Source organism: Sinocyclocheilus anshuiensis, unplaced genomic scaffold, assembly GCF_001515605.1.
Source record: "Sinocyclocheilus anshuiensis isolate Anshui unplaced genomic scaffold, SAMN03320099.WGS_v1.1 scaffold1163, whole genome shotgun sequence".
In the NCBI taxonomy this organism is placed as follows: Eukaryota; Metazoa; Chordata; class Actinopteri; order Cypriniformes; family Cyprinidae; genus Sinocyclocheilus; species Sinocyclocheilus anshuiensis.
Genome location: NW_015544295.1, coordinates 563,500 through 579,880, shown reverse-complemented (window position 1 = coordinate 579,880; position 16,381 = coordinate 563,500). Strand labels below are relative to the sequence as shown.

At 40.2% G+C, this 16,381-nt stretch overlaps 1 long non-coding RNA gene across 1 annotated transcript; it reads left to right on the top strand.

The window, feature by feature from the left end:
- Positions 1 to 1,929: 1,929 nt before the first annotated feature.
- Positions 1,930 to 2,766, top strand: LOC107698090 (uncharacterized). The gene is made up of 3 exons (XR_001635310.1): positions 1,930 to 2,037; positions 2,201 to 2,353; positions 2,444 to 2,766. It is a non-coding gene; the product is annotated as an uncharacterized LOC107698090 (long non-coding RNA).
- The last annotated feature ends 13,615 nt before the right edge of the window (positions 2,767 to 16,381 follow it).

Sequence of the window (16,381 nt, the reverse complement as noted above, 5' to 3'; positions counted from 1 at the left end):
AATCGAAGATGAAAATTAATTGACATAATTTAAATGAATAAGATTTTTTTTTAAGTATATTTTTTATCTATTCTTTGTTGTTAGGTTAATTTTATATATCAGACTAATTCAAAACCTAATTTTGCTCATTTTCAAACAGCCTTTAAAGTTTAGAATCTATAAAGTAAAAAAAAAAAATCCAAAAAGCCCCATGAACAGTCTCTGTTAAATGAATTTAACATATGTTTGTGAAAGAAAGAAAGAAAGAAAGAAAGAAAGAAAGGCAAATAACAGTGGAGTAAACTGTAAAACTGTTTGCGCTATGACGGCGAGTCTATGATTATGATAACGATTTAGTTTAGCTTTTAAGTTCTGGCGCTTTTATTTAGACTTCAAAATTCATAAGAGTTATATTATTTTGTATAGATTATCTTGATGGACAAACAGTGTAAGTTTCATGAACTATGATTGAACACAGAGCTTATTTTTTGCGATAATCCAAAAGCCTATGGAAAAATCCTACTGGCTTTTTGTCCAGGGAGCCAGTGTGATGCTAACAGCCGATCGGCCTACAAAGGGACATCATAGTTTCCCCACTCAACCTTACTGTTATTAAGTGCAATAAACGTATTCTAATTGAATGTATTGTTACAATTAAAAAATGAAAACACACACAGTCAATGCCCACCCCAGTGCTGACCTTCATTATGGCCTTCAGGTTCTGGCCCTCAGATTATCCTCTGTCACTGTTTGCTTTACTCTCTGGCCTGACCCTCGGCTGGAATCCGGTGGCACATTTCTGGATGGGCTCGCCGAGGACCTTAAAGGTGAGATGTCGTGGCAGTTCTGTGTCCCAAATAATGCGCCCCCTCCTGATGCCATCTTGTCCTCAGGCCATGTGGTGGGGGCTGTAACCTGGGACATTGAGGGTCATGTCATGTGAGATCTGGCTGGAGTTGAGGTGCCTGTGGGGCACCTGGTGGGCTTGCTTTATTTCCTTGGCCAGTTCACCTTGCCATCTTGCAGTGGTGTCACACTTATTTAAAATGTTGCCCCACCCAGGTGTGCACGGTCAGTTTTTGGTGTCTGGCTATGGCAGATGATGATTATCTGTTTATGGCTGTTGGCTTAATATCCGTTGGTAAGGTGGTCAGTTTAAATTTCAAAGTTATCTCTATAATTTCTGTCTGCTTCACCCTATCCCCTTCCCCTCCCACCCCTGGGCGTATGTTGCCCTGGATTTTGTCACCGGTCTGTCTCCATCCAGTGGCAGTACTGTGATTCTGATTAGATAATTAGAGACTCCACCAGTCTGTCTTTGGGATTCCATCCACAGACCAAGGGCCAACAAGAGCATGCGAATCAGGGGGCTACTGTGTTTTTGTTTTCATTCTTTCGCTTGCACTTCACAATCAGCAATGCTGTTTATTATCTCTCAGCTGTTTCTGCTCTACTCTTGATTTCTGTGCTATATTGGGTAAAGCGGTCAGCTGTGCTTTATCGTGAATAAAACACAGCTGATGACCAATCAGAAGCGAGAACTGGAACTAACCATTTTATAATAAGAGATTTGAACATGTTGTTCTAAACCTGTAAGACCTTCGTTCATCTTCAGAACACAAATTAAGATATTTTTGATGAATTTTGAGAGCTCTCTAACCCTCCCATAGCTGTATATGGGATGATGAACGAAGGTCTTACGGGTTTAGAACGACATGAGGGCGAGTAATTAATGACAGAATTTTCATTTTTGGGTGAACTATCCCTTTAAATCAGGGGTGCCCAAACTCGGTCCTGGAGGGCCGGTGTCCTGCAGAGTTTAGCTCCAACTTGCCTCAACACACCTGCCTTTAAGTTAGTATGCCTATAAGAGCTTGATTAGCTGGTTCAGGTGTGTTTAATTGGGGTTGGAGCTAAACTCTTCAGGTCACTGGCCCTCCAGGACCGAGTTTGAACACCCCTGCTTTAAATCATGCATGCATATTGATTATGTTCTGTGTCTATATTATTGAAGCAGTGGGTATATTAACAATAATGGATTGGCCATTCACTTCCATTGTAAGTGCCTGGCAGTAACCCATATTTTTACTGAAAAGGAGGAACAATTGGAAATTATTTTTGTAGTCATCAAATATTATGCCACAACTGCTCTCACTGGGCTTAACTTACGCTGAATCTGCAATATTCCTTTAACAACCCTGTGTGTTTGTGTGTGTGTCAGGAGCTGGAGTCTCTCTACAGGAGACTATGAGATACCTGGAGTCTCAGTATCTTGAGGAGATCGAGGTCATGCTTAGGGGTCAGATACAGGGCCAGGATCTGTTCTTCGACTGCGTGGAAGCCGAGATCAAATTCTACCAGTGAAACAGAGCAAGTCAACAGAGAAATGTCAGCATATCGTTCACACATCTGACCTGTGACTTCTACTGTCTGATATTGCCTGTAACTTGTGGCTGTTTTGCAGTTGTCGTTGTGAACGTCACTAGTGCTTGCTGATCTGCCTGGAGAGAGAGAGACAGTCCAAAGTGCACAGGTTCCTGCCTGCTCAAATCCATGCCAAACTAATTGTGATGTCCATGCCACACTAACTGTAACTTAAAAAAAACACACTAGATGTTCATGTGAGTGGATCACCATAATCATGTGTAATTGTCACACAGGGTGGTCATACGCATTACATTAACTGGTTTGTGATAGATTACCAAGGAGTGTATGTGCTGTGGGTAGATGTGTGAGAGAAGAGATGTTAGGGAAAACACTCATTCCTGTAGATGGGCTCAGCTACCAGACTGACCTTCTGAGGAGAAACATAATAAAATATCAATGATTCAAAATGTTTGGCATCTTTATTATTACTGAAACATGGATAGTTCATGTCAACTTATGGATGTTTGAAATGGAAGTGGAGGAAAGTGACCAGGTTTATGTGCAAATATAAAATAATACAAGTTGTCTGTTAAGTGTTTATTGCAGTCTTCCTTTGTACATCTATTGTTATGCTACGTTCATACACTAAAACTCATTAGCCAAACATCCTCACTGTGCCTTTACAAAAGAAAAACTGTTACAACCGACCTACAGTTCATTGCAGCATCATTCAACGCTACCAAAAAAAACAATCATCATATCATCATCTCAAGCTGAATTGAATAGTGACGAAGCTTCGGAAGTCCGAATCAACTGAACCAATTGCTTCACAAAATGATTTACTCTTTCTAAGCGCCCGAAACAATGGTGAAACCCTCTGGTCAAAATGGCGTATGCAACGTAAACACAGTCAAAGCGTGGGTTAAGTACTGATCTATAATATATTCTCTATTATAAAGTATCTAATATAAAGTTTTCTAGAAAGTGTAACCTATTGAATGAAATATACAAATAATTAAATACCATTAAATATGAAGAGTTCTTCTTTTATTAATATATGTGTTTGTTTTGTGTCATCTCACCCAGGGTTTGGTAAATAGGACATGTAGAACAATTAACTAGCATATCTGTTAACTTAAATTTGAAACTAAATTATAAAACTAACCTGAGATCAATTACTACCATTAGCCAATACTACTTGACCTTATTTGGATATGACAAGGCATCGACCAATCATTTTATCACATTGTCCCACCATAGGCCACGCCCACGTTACACCTGCATACTAGTACATTTGTGTTTCTGTGCGGACTTCGGAGGGGTTCAGTATCATGAAGGAACAGATGGTTTATTTTGTTCGGGGCATTTGACTGAAGATTGTTTTGTATACGAGGTACAGTGTAATGGAGAGTTCACACAAAGAAACATTCGTTGAAATGAAGCAGCCAACAGTATTGAATCTGACAGCAGCTGCAGCAAACCATAAGTAACGTTAAACAATTTCATAATGCTTTGTCTGTAAATGGTTTTGTATGGATAATGTTTTTTTAAACACTTGTTTATGAGGCGTTGGTACAACTGATCTATAGAGCTCATATTTACATTTATATAGTGGACTATACTTTTCCTATGGAATGACGTTAGACAATCATAACAGTGGCCTTTTACTGGAGCCACCCCTTAAAAATGGATAAGGGTCTGAATGAGGGTTGAAAATAATATTGGGGGTTCAGCCCCTGGACAGACCTTGCCTTTCTACGGGCTGGGGTGCCCTTAGAACAAGTGACAGACAGATGCCTTCAGTACGGGCTGGGGCGCTACATGCAACGGGCAGGCAGCCTTGGGGCTCTGGACGGGGGCCTCGACTGCTTTGGCACATCAACTGCCTAGAGCTGTTGGCAGTGCATCTTACCTTACGGCATTTCCGGCTACTGCTACAGGACAAGCACGTGTTGGTTCGCATGGACAACACTGCGGCCGTGTCGTACATCAACCGGCAGGGAGGTCGCATGTCACAGCTCGCCCGTCATCTCCTCCTCTGGAGTCAGACGCAGCTCAAGTCGCTGCGTGCCCTCCACATTCCGGGGGAGCTCAATTGTGCATCCGACGTGCTCTCACGACAGCTCACATTCCTCAGGGAATGGCGACTCCATCCCGAGACAGTCCGGCTGATCTGGAGTCGATTCGGGGAAGCCCAGGTAGACCTGTTTGCTACCGTCGAGTCCTCCCACTGCCAGCTGTATTACTCCCTGACCAATCCATGCCAAACTAATTGTGATGTCCATGCCACACTAACTGTAACTTAAAAAAAACACACTAGATGTTCATGTGAGTGGATCACCATAATCATGTGTAATTGTCACACAGGGTGGTCATACGCATTACATTAACTGGTTTGTGATAGATTACCAAGGAGTGTATGTGCTGTGGGTAGATGTGTGAGAGAAGAGATGTTAGGGAAAACACTCATTCCTGTAGATGGGCTCAGCTACCAGACTGACCTTCTGAGGAGAAACATAATAAAATATCAATGATTCAAAATGTTTGGCATCTTTATTATTACTGAAACATGGATAGTTCATGTCAACTTATGGATGTTTGAAATGGAAGTGGAGGAAAGTGACCAGGTTTATGTGCAAATATAAAATAATACAAGTTGTCTGTTAAGTGTTTATTGCAGTCTTCCTTTGTACATCTATTGTTATGCTACGTTCATACACTAAAACTCATTAGCCAAACATCCTCACTGTGCCTTTACAAAAGAAAAACTGTTACAACCGACCTACAGTTCATTGCAGCATCATTCAACGCTACCAAAAAAAACAATCATCATATCATCATCTCAAGCTGAATTGAATAGTGACGAAGCTTCGGAAGTCCGAATCAACTGAACCAATTGCTTCACAAAATGATTTACTCTTTCTAAGCGCCCGAAACAATGGTGAAACCCTCTGGTCAAAATGGCGTATGCAACGTAAACACAGTCAAAGCGTGGGTTAAGTACTGATCTATAATATATTCTCTATTATAAAGTATCTAATATAAAGTTTTCTAGAAAGTGTAACCTATTGAATGAAATATACAAATAATTAAATACCATTAAATATGAAGAGTTCTTCTTTTATTAATATATGTGTTTGTTTTGTGTCATCTCACCCAGGGTTTGGTAAATAGGACATGTAGAACAATTAACTAGCATATCTGTTAACTTAAATTTGAAACTAAATTATAAAACTAACCTGAGATCAATTACTACCATTAGCCAATACTACTTGACCTTATTTGGATATGACAAGGCATCGACCAATCATTTGATCACATTGTCCCACCATAGGCCACGCCCACGTTACACCTGCATACTAGTACATTTGTGTTTCTGTGCGGACTTCGGAGGGGTTCAGTATCATGAAGGAACAGATGGTTTATTTTGTTCGGGGCATTTGACTGAAGATTGTTTTGTATACGAGGTACAGTGTAATGGAGAGTTCACACAAAGAAACATTCGTTGAAATGAAGCAGCCAACAGTATTGAATCTGACAGCAGCTGCAGCAAACCATAAGTAACGTTAAACAATTTCATAATGCTTTGTCTGTAAATGGTTTTGTATGGATAATGTTTTTTTAAACACTTGTTTATGAGGCGTTGGTACAACTGATCTATAGAGCTCATATTTACATTTATATAGTGGACTATACTTTTCCTATGGAATGACGTTAGACAATCATAACAGTGGCCTTTTACTGGAGCCACCCCTTAAAAATGGATAAGGGTCTGAATGAGGGTTGAAAATAATATTGGGGGTTCAGCCCCTGGACAGACCTTGCCTTTCTACGGGCTGGGGTGCCCTTAGAACAAGTGACAGACAGATGCCTTCAGTACGGGCTGGGGCGCTACATGCAACGGGCAGGCAGCCTTGGGGCTCTGGACGGGGGCCTCGACTGCTTTGGCACATCAACTGCCTAGAGCTGTTGGCAGTGCATCTTACCTTACGGCATTTCCGGCTACTGCTACAGGACAAGCACGTGTTGGTTCGCATGGACAACACTGCGGCCGTGTCGTACATCAACCGGCAGGGAGGTCGCATGTCACAGCTCGCCCGTCATCTCCTCCTCTGGAGTCAGACGCAGCTCAAGTCGCTGCGTGCCCTCCACATTCCGGGGGAGCTCAATTGTGCATCCGACGTGCTCTCACGACAGCTCACATTCCTCAGGGAATGGCGACTCCATCCCGAGACAGTCCGGCTGATCTGGAGTCGATTCGGGGAAGCCCAGGTAGACCTGTTTGCTACCGTCGAGTCCTCCCACTGCCAGCTGTATTACTCCCTGACCGATGCACGAGGCATGGGCTCTATGCAAGTATGGGTACAACTGATCTATAGAGCTCATATTTACATTTATATAGTGGACTATACTTTTCCTATGGAATGACGTTAGACAATCATAACAGTGGCCTTTTACTGGAGCCACCCCTTAAAAATGGATAAGGGTCTGAATGAGGGTTGAAAATAATATTGGGGGTTCAGCCCCTGGACAGACCTTGCCTTTCTACGGGCTGGGGTGCCCTTAGAACAAGTGACAGACAGATGCCTTCAGTACGGGCTGGGGCGCTACATGCAACGGGCAGGCAGCCTTGGGGCTCTGGACGGGGGCCTCGACTGCTTTGGCACATCAACTGCCTAGAGCTGTTGGCAGTGCATCTTACCTTACGGCATTTCCGGCTACTGCTACAGGACAAGCACGTGTTGGTTCGCATGGACAACACTGCGGCCGTGTCGTACATCAACCGGCAGGGAGGTCGCATGTCACAGCTCGCCCGTCATCTCCTCCTCTGGAGTCAGACGCAGCTCAAGTCGCTGCGTGCCCTCCACATTCCGGGGGAGCTCAATTGTGCATCCGACGTGCTCTCACGACAGCTCACATTCCTCAGGGAATGGCGACTCCATCCCGAGACAGTCCGGCTGATCTGGAGTCGATTCGGGGAAGCCCAGGTAGACCTGTTTGCTACCGTCGAGTCCTCCCACTGTCAGCTGTATTACTCCCTGACCGATGCACGAGGCATGGGCTCTATGCAAGTATGCGTTTCCCCCAGTGAGCCTTCTCGCACAGACACTGTGCAAGGTCAGGGAGGACGAGGAACAGGTCTTGCTGGTTGCGACGTACTGGCCCACACGAACCTGGTTTTCGGAACTCATGGTCCTCGCGACAGCCCCTCCCTGGCGCATCCTCGGACCACACCCGGAGCTTCAGAAGCTCTGAGCAGCTCTTTGTCTGCTATGGAGATCAGCAGAAAGGATAGTGGATGCCATCGCCTTGGCCTACCAATCCCAGACGCGACAGCCCCTCCCTGGCGCATCCTCCTGAGGAAGGACCTCCTTTCTCAGGGGCTCGGCACCATATGGCACCTGCGTCCAGATCTCTGGGACCTCCACGTGTGGCTGTGTCCCTTAAGAGCGTAGCGCATATATATGGACCGCACCCGGAGCTTCAGAAGCTCTGAGCAGCTCTTTGTCTGCTATGGAGATCAGCAGAAAGGATAGTGGATGCCATCGCCTTGGCCTACCAATCCCAGACACCTCTCTGGCAGACATCTGTAGAGCTGCGGGCTGGGTGACACCGAACACCTTCGTGAGTTTTTACAGTCTCCGTGTTGAGCCGGTTTCTTCCCGTGTGTTGTGTAACAGATAAGTGGTGGAAGAGCCGGCCGGTGTCACGCTTGCTGCACCATTCCCCCTCACCTGAGGATGCGAGTGCCTTTTCCTCCTCCAGTAAGTTCCCCGGTCGGCAAACCCTGGTTGAGTATTCTCCAGCACCCCCGGCAGTTAGACTGGGCGGAGCAGTCTGACGCCAGGCCCAGTATTGGTGTTAGCTTGCCCGGGTTTCCGGTCAGCCCCTTTCCTGGGCTAGGTGTCCATATGGCTTGATTCCCTGCAGGCGATCCCAGATGTGTATTCTTCCATGGTAAGGTTTCCCTCTCGGTGAACCCGTGTCTTCCCTTAGACAGACCAGTCTGTCAGTCTCTGCTGGCAGCCATTCCTCCCTACTCCTAGGTAGGACCTGCCTCAGAGACCCATTCCATATGTAGTACTGCCCCAGGCCTGGGTCAGTCCATATCAGTGTCACCACATGATACCTCTTTACGGGCAGGATGTGGTCTCCGTAGCGCCCTTCTCCGGAAGGCTCGCTTCCCCTTCATTACTGCCAAGCTATAAACCACAAACAGGAAAGGCGTGAAGCATCTTTCATAAAGGTCGAAATCCCTTCTCTTAAGAAAAAATGTCCTGATATAGGAACAGCAGCTTGGCTATCTCCCTGCGGGCGCCAAGGTCAGCAAATTTGCGCTGGGGCGTTGGGGAGATTATGACCTTTGCGTAGCATTTGTCTGACATGCGGCTGCTTGTCAACATTTGCAGCGCTACAGGGTTGTGACGGGGTTCAGGTTGTGGCGCTTTCTATGGACCCCCTATGTCATCACGATATAACTCGTAGTGACCTACAGATAGGGAACGTCTCGGTTACGTACGTAACCCTCGTTCCCTGATGGAGGGGATGGAAACGTTATGTCCCCATGCCACAACCTCGAATCCCTGGTTCACTGGTTGCCAGGGACAAGTTCTCGGCTCCTCAGCATAAAACAAGAAGAGAGGATGCACCTGTCGCCTATTTATACCCGTATGCACGGGAAAGGGCTCAGGTATGCAAAATCTACTAGACAAATTTCATTGGTGTTTTCTCTTAAAGTCAGAGAGGATTGGGGCTCCCAACTGAACCCCCTATGTCGTCCATCAAGGAACGAGGGTTACATACGTAACCGAGACGTTCCCTGTACGAAAAGCCAAGATAATCTTCACAAAATAATATAACTTTTATGAATTTTGATGCCTAAATAAAAGCGCAAGAACTTAAAAGCTAAACTTAGGCTATAAACGAACTACACCACCATGGTCGCTAGTAGGCAGTCTAATTTACAATGGAAGCCTGTTTGGGGCAAGACTTGGTGTTGGAAAAAATTTTAAAATTCACACAGTTTCAAAAGTATAACCATAAAACATATACATTATATGTGTTAACATAAAACTTAAAATGGTAAAAAAAAAAGAAAAAATGGTTACTAACCGTATGAGCAACATTATGTTAATTTTTAACTGCTGTGATGACGATGTAAATCTGGTAATTTTCGCATGACACGTGTGGATACTAGAAACGGACTGTTTACATAGAGAAAACTGTCCTTTTTACATGTTATGTGCACTTACTGTAGTATAATAACAGCAAATAATGCATAACTGCTTGCAACTAACTCTAAAAAGCCCTAATCCTATAGTAAGCACATGTTGTTAATTAATATGACTCAGTACTTAAATGTACAGTTACACTTGTATCAAGGACACTGTAAAATAAAGTGTGACCAAAAAATCCACTACAGTAATTACAAACGTAGATACGTGTTACATTATGAGAAGTTCATCCTAGAAGAGCAGCCCCACAAATAAAGGACAATTTAAATAACACAGTTTTGTATAGAAAAATCAATAAAATGAGTTTAATGGTCGTGTGTGTGTCTGTGTCTAAGTACAGTAATTCATTCAGAATATCTTTGTAGGACAGAGTTCTGAAGCACAATCCCGTTGGGTTGAAGAGGAGAAGGATCTCTTTGAGAAAGGACAAGTATGATTTCTGAACACAAAGGAAACAGTGCTCTCTCTCATAAAAGGAATTACATTGTATTTTGTTTTTTATGTTTTCTAGGTGCAGTTTGGCCGCAGGTGGACAAAGATTGCCAAACTAATCGGCACAAGGACTGTTCTACATGTGAAGCGCTATGTTAGGCAGAACTTCAAAAATAAGGTATTCCCATTTCAATATTACCATATGAAAATTCATACGCTTTTGGTTCAGATGTGTGTAGTGCTTTCAATTTAATTCATTCATAAGGGAATAATTATAAATATAGATATCCAAGGGTGTATTTTTAAAATCTAATGAATCTAAATCTAAATTATGTTTTATTTATTTATTTTTTTGAATACATAACATATTTACTTTATACCTTAAAAAATATATATTTTTATATATATATGCCTGATCTACAACAGTCATCTAATGTTGCTTAAATAACCACTGAAATTATTACAAGTGTATATGTCTACTGTTCAACAGTTGGCCAGGTTCAGTGATAATGGAAAGATCTGTGAGAAATGGGTTTACATCACTTTGGGTGTTTCTGAGAAACTTATAACTGTAAGTTAGTGAGTTGGTAATTAGATGGTAATGAAATTATGAGCATCAAGTCAAGTCAAGTCAGGTCGAGCTTTATTGTATGTGTGTGGACATACAGTGGAACGAAATGTCGTGTCTCGCAGGACCACGTGTGCTACATAAATAAACATAAACATACAAAACTAGACGTAAGAACAATTTTTAGACCTACATAGCTAACTTTCTGAAGCAGTAGTCTGTCTAACTATACATATACTATAAATAGTTGACTAGGCCTATACATACACATAACCTAAGACAGTCTATACAAGTAGGCCTAATTTACATAATAACTGTATATTGTGCAAAAGAGGTAACATTTGTAACATGCGACGTCCTATTTACGTTGAGTCACGAAATGACCAAAAAGAGACAATAAGTTACATAACTTGTACGTTGTGTGTTAGCTGGGTAACAAATAGCCTACCGCAAAATCAAACAGCATAACAGACTGTTTTTGTACAGGTAAAATAACTGGAAGCAAATGGCACCAGAAACCTGGCACATTCAAGTTACAAATGGCCCGTTTAAGTTAAAAAATAAGGAGGGTAACCATAAGATTGACCATAATCCTTACAAATTACGCTTATCTTATTTAGCCACACTAGAACATGACTTTGTTTTTTATTTATTGCTACTTATATGCCCTTTATACTGTACAATAAGTTATATATTTTATAATTATCATTATAGGCTATCTAAAAGAGGCTATAAAGTATATCTAAATGATATTTATAATACATACGCATCTATTATTTTCCTTTTTTCCCTAAAAAATACAAATCCCTGAAAATAAACATTGAAATTTTAGTTCGTTTTTGAATAGCCATCTAATGTAGTGCTGTGGTGTCTCTATCCACAAGATGGCGCTGTTTGTCCATTTAAGTTGACAGAAAATCTTAAATATTCGTATGTCTTTTCTTTAGCACTTGCAGAAAAGCGCAGTATTACATTTCCCTTATGTTACATCATGTCACATGAAGCACATGTCAACAGCATCGGGAAGCTGAATCATAATAAAGAAAAGCAATGTTCTGTGAAAATAAGGTAAATTATTATTATTTTGTGTGTGTGTGTGTGTGTGTGTGTGTGTGTGTGTGTGTGAGAATTTCGTTCTCCAAACTAAAATGAAGCATCATGTATTTTGCTGTAGCTGCTGGCTAGCAAGTAAATCCACGCCATTCTGATAAAAATCAAAGAAATAATGGAGGTAGGCCTTTTTTAACTGAAAACTTGAACTGTATTCAAGCACAAAGAGTATTTCTCATGGGGTTGGATCAGATTGTCACGTGTATTTGATATTTTATACATTTTATACCATTTGTTAATTATAGTATATGATGGCCATGACAATGGTTTCATGAACTGTTCTGCTGTAACTGTTTGAATTTCACTAAGTAAAGCCTATCATTTTAAAGACCAGTATAAGCTTTTAAATAGCGTATAATAGGTGGGTTCCCCTTGTGACAACCTTGTGTTTAATGAACTGTATCTTGTTTCCTGGGCAATAACAGTGGAAATGTTCAATAGCTGTTTTGTAGCCAAGACTTTGAGGTATGTCTATACAGAAAGAAACTTACCCTGAAAAATATTCACTGGAGTAAAAGTCTGCTCCCTCATCGCTTCACAAAAACACTGACAGTGAGCAATCATTTATGTGGTTAGGAATGTTATTTGCATTATATTCGGGTGAATTATTTCAATTTTATAGTGGGTTATAACATTTCATACTACTTGATACTCAATGATCTGTTTCTTTATTATCTGCCACGTGCATGAGTATCAGATGGCCTTGATTAATCTAGTGTAAGATATTGTATTGTGTTATAAAAGACTGTATTTCGTCTCAGGTTTATCCAATATAACTGTGACACTATGGCTTCTCTGTCAGCCTGAGGCAGAGTCATGATCTCTCCGAGTGAATTTTGACATTGACAGCTCCTGTCCTGTAAAGGTGCCCCTATTGTGTGCTTAAAGTGAGTAGGCCTCGCTAAGGCAGGGTTTATAGTCACTTTAACAATGAGAAACTCTCCTAAAATTAAACTATGTGCTGTTAGGTCAGCGAGTAAACGGCTGACATGACCTCAGAAACATTTCATAATTTAGCAGTTCTAAGTGTTATGTTTATAGTAACATATGGTGTGAGAAAAATCAGGTCTTTATTTCCAGTTCTAAAACATATTGTTTCGATCCTCAATGCTGATTGGTCAATATAGTGTTCTTGCAGAGCTAAATACAATTGCTTAAAGGGACTTCACAGACACATTCTGGGGACAACAGATACTTATATTACATATTGTAAAAAGGGGCATAATATGTCTCCTTTAAAGGAATATTTATACACTCTAAAAACAAGGGTTTTTTACACGTAGTAATAGTTGTATTTAGAACCTTATCATCCTGAAGAACACGTTTATGTTGAAATGGTTCTCTGTGTTAGAGTTTAGGCTTCTTTTTTTACCTGCTCTTTTCATTTTTAAATCTGTAACTGTCTAAATTCTGTCAAAGCTGCCTCAGCATTGAGTTTCTGGAGCTCAACATTCGCATTCTTAAAATGTCTCCAGAGTTTAACTTTCAAATTGTAACTGGTTTCTTACCAATCATGTCCTTTTTTCTTTTTCTTTTTTTGAATTTGAACAGAGCTTTTTAAAAGAGTGTCCAGCACCGTCTGCTTGAGGATATTTCTCTCCTCTTCTCCACTAATGAAGTAAGTGACAGAGAGATTGAATTTATGATACATATTGTTAAAGTTTTCCATTATTACTTATGTTCATGCATACAAACATTATAGATATCCATTTTTTTTTTCATGGCTCACATACTATCTGTTCATAATGGCTACTTTTGGCCTTCGTAAACATAAAGCTCTTACTTTACAATTAGAATTGAACAAAACAACAAAAATAGGTTCAACCCTCGTTTCTTAAAAGACAAGGCAGTTACAATCAAAGTAAATGGAGCCATTTTTAGGGAATTTACAAGCAGAGAAGTCAAGCTTATATTTTTATGAAAACAATTACATTTACTCTTCTGATAATACGTATGTACATTATAAGATGTTCTCGACATTCTGGTCATTTTAGAGTTTCATGGGATGTCATATTATTGGCATGTTGTCATGGAAAGTTGTAATATTGGAGGCATCTTGACACAGAAAAAGTTTATCTTTACACTAAAATCCTGTAAACATGCATATTGCTTATTTCTTTTGGCTATACTATTGAAACTTTTATTTTATTATTATTATTTTTTTAAGAACATTAAAAAGTGGAAATTCATTTTTGTGATGTAGTCAATTCAGCTGAACTTTAATTCAACCCAGAAAAATCCTGTTGTTTTTAAATAATAATAAATAACAACATTTAAATTGAGTTTTTTTAAATAATATTTTAAAATGTTTTTTAGATGTGATAATATTTTATTACTTTTTTTTTTTTTTTTTTTTTAAGTAGCAACCATTCTTAAAGTAATAAAGCACTTGAGGTTCTGCTATATTGTGAATATAAAGTTATTTTTTCTAAGCATGTAATCCTTTTTTATTTCTGATACAAATTAACTTCAGGTATCGTGTTTTTTAATCTCTGGAAAAATTAATTGAACATAAAGTTATAAAATAAACTTCAGCTCTTTGTTGTGCCTAATAACTTCCTTTACAGCATATTTATTGTATAATCTTAAATAAGCGAGCACCCGAATCCACCTTTTTTTCCCCCTCATTTTAGACTATATGAATGACATGATGGTGAGTAAATGATGACAAGTTTTTCTTCTGCGTGAACTATCCCTTTAAAAAAATCTGTTATCTATGAATATGGATCTCATATTGCCACATGAATTGTATTAGCTGACATTCCTGCCGCTTATTTAATGTCAGACATCCAGGTTGTTACTTTTAACCAATGAGATGCATTTCAAATTCCACCAGCAACTCTCTTAAGATTCCCCAGACGACTCAATTCGATTTGTACATTTTTCGAATGACATAAGTGCATATCTGAACGATGTTTTTCAGATCAAGTGTTGCCGGGTACATGCACAGATGCGTGTATCATCTCTCAGCCAGCGCCCGTCTTCCATTAGTTAGCGAGGCCGGCGATACTTCATTTCATTATCTGTTTAGGCTAGCGGAGGAGCGCGCTGCTGATAAACCGAGGGATTGTGAGGGTGATTACTTTATCATTGTGCTGCCTCTATTCATGTGTGAGTCAGCTGGCTGCTCGAGTTTCTGCGCTGCCTTGTCTCTCGGACCCTCATGAGTTTCCCTCTCTGTTTTAAACAAGGCGAGGACAGAAGAGTGGCCATTCTCTTCACAGGCGCGCATGAATAGCTGGCAGTGTTCAGTGCTCTTAAATGGCTCTCCTCAGTGTCAGGTTTAGGGATCTCTCTTCAGTGTGACACTGAGAAGGAGTATTTTCCTTTTGCAGACCTAGAGATTCCAGCTGATAATATGGCATTGTCAGGGCTCATCCCCGCTCTTTGAATAACTCCAGTGTCCTGAAGGAGTCAGATGCAGTGCAGAGCGGCCCGTCACTTCTTAAGGCACGGTTAGAAGGAACAGGAAGTCCGCATGAGTCTCTGAGCATTACTGTTATTTCCACTGGAAAGAAAATCACAGAAGAAATCTCTACAGTCTCAGTTGTTTCTCCTAGAAGGCAGTGCAGAGTCTCCTGAGAATCAAACCTCACGTGTGTCTTCTGCAGATTTTAGAGGAGATTTCTTAATAAGTCCAAAAGTCTGCAATCAAAAACCCCATTTGAAATATTTCCAATTTTTTGGGACATGCTTTTATAACCTTTGGGACTTGCAGAGGTCTGTGTGTGTCTGATTTTTAATCAGAGTTTTGTGGTTATTAAGTTTCAGTGTTATTAGTTTGAAGAAAGTTGTTTGAGTAATTTTAGCAGATATTTTTAAGCTGAACATATATTAAAAAACAGTCGAATGAATGCATTATTAAAATTACAGCTGTGGGAATGCATTACGGAAAATTAAGACCGCCAAGTATTTATATACTACCGTTCAAAAGTTTGGGGTCAGTAAGAATGTATTTTTTAAAGAAATTAGTAGTGTTATTCAGCAAGGATGCTTTAAATTGATCAAAAGTGACAGTTAAGACATTTATAATGTTACAAAAGATTTCTATTTCAAATAAATGCTATTCCAAAAAAAGCAGCAAAACTGTTTTCAACATTGATAATAATCAGAAATGTTTCTTGAGCAGCAAATCAGCATATTAGAATGATTTCTGAAGGATCATGTGACACTGAAGACTGGATTAATGATGCTGAAAATTCAGCTTTGCATCACAGGAATAATTTTCATTTTGAAATATAGTCAAATAGAAAATAGCTATTTTGAATGAAAATAATATTTCACAATATTGCTATTTTTACTGTATTTTTGTTTAAATAACTGCAGCCTCGGTGAGCAGTTGATGAGCTTACGAGACTTATTTTTTCAAAAACATTTCAAAATATATATCTTAGCAACCTCAACCTTTTTAAGGACCACCCACCCTTTGTTTTGATGTCTATTAGGGGTCACACCATCAGAAATAAATTGCACTCTGGTTATCACTTAAAATGAAGATGAAATATTTAATATTCTGCACTATTTCTGCTGTCTAATCAAATAATTGATCACGTGACTCTTTGTACAGACGGTCAGATTCCCCAGCTTCTATTGAAGCACAAGATGCTCTTTGGATAATCCTAAATCATGCTGGAGAACACGATTCTTTTTTTTTTTCAATTCTCAATATCTCACAAATTATGTTGATAAT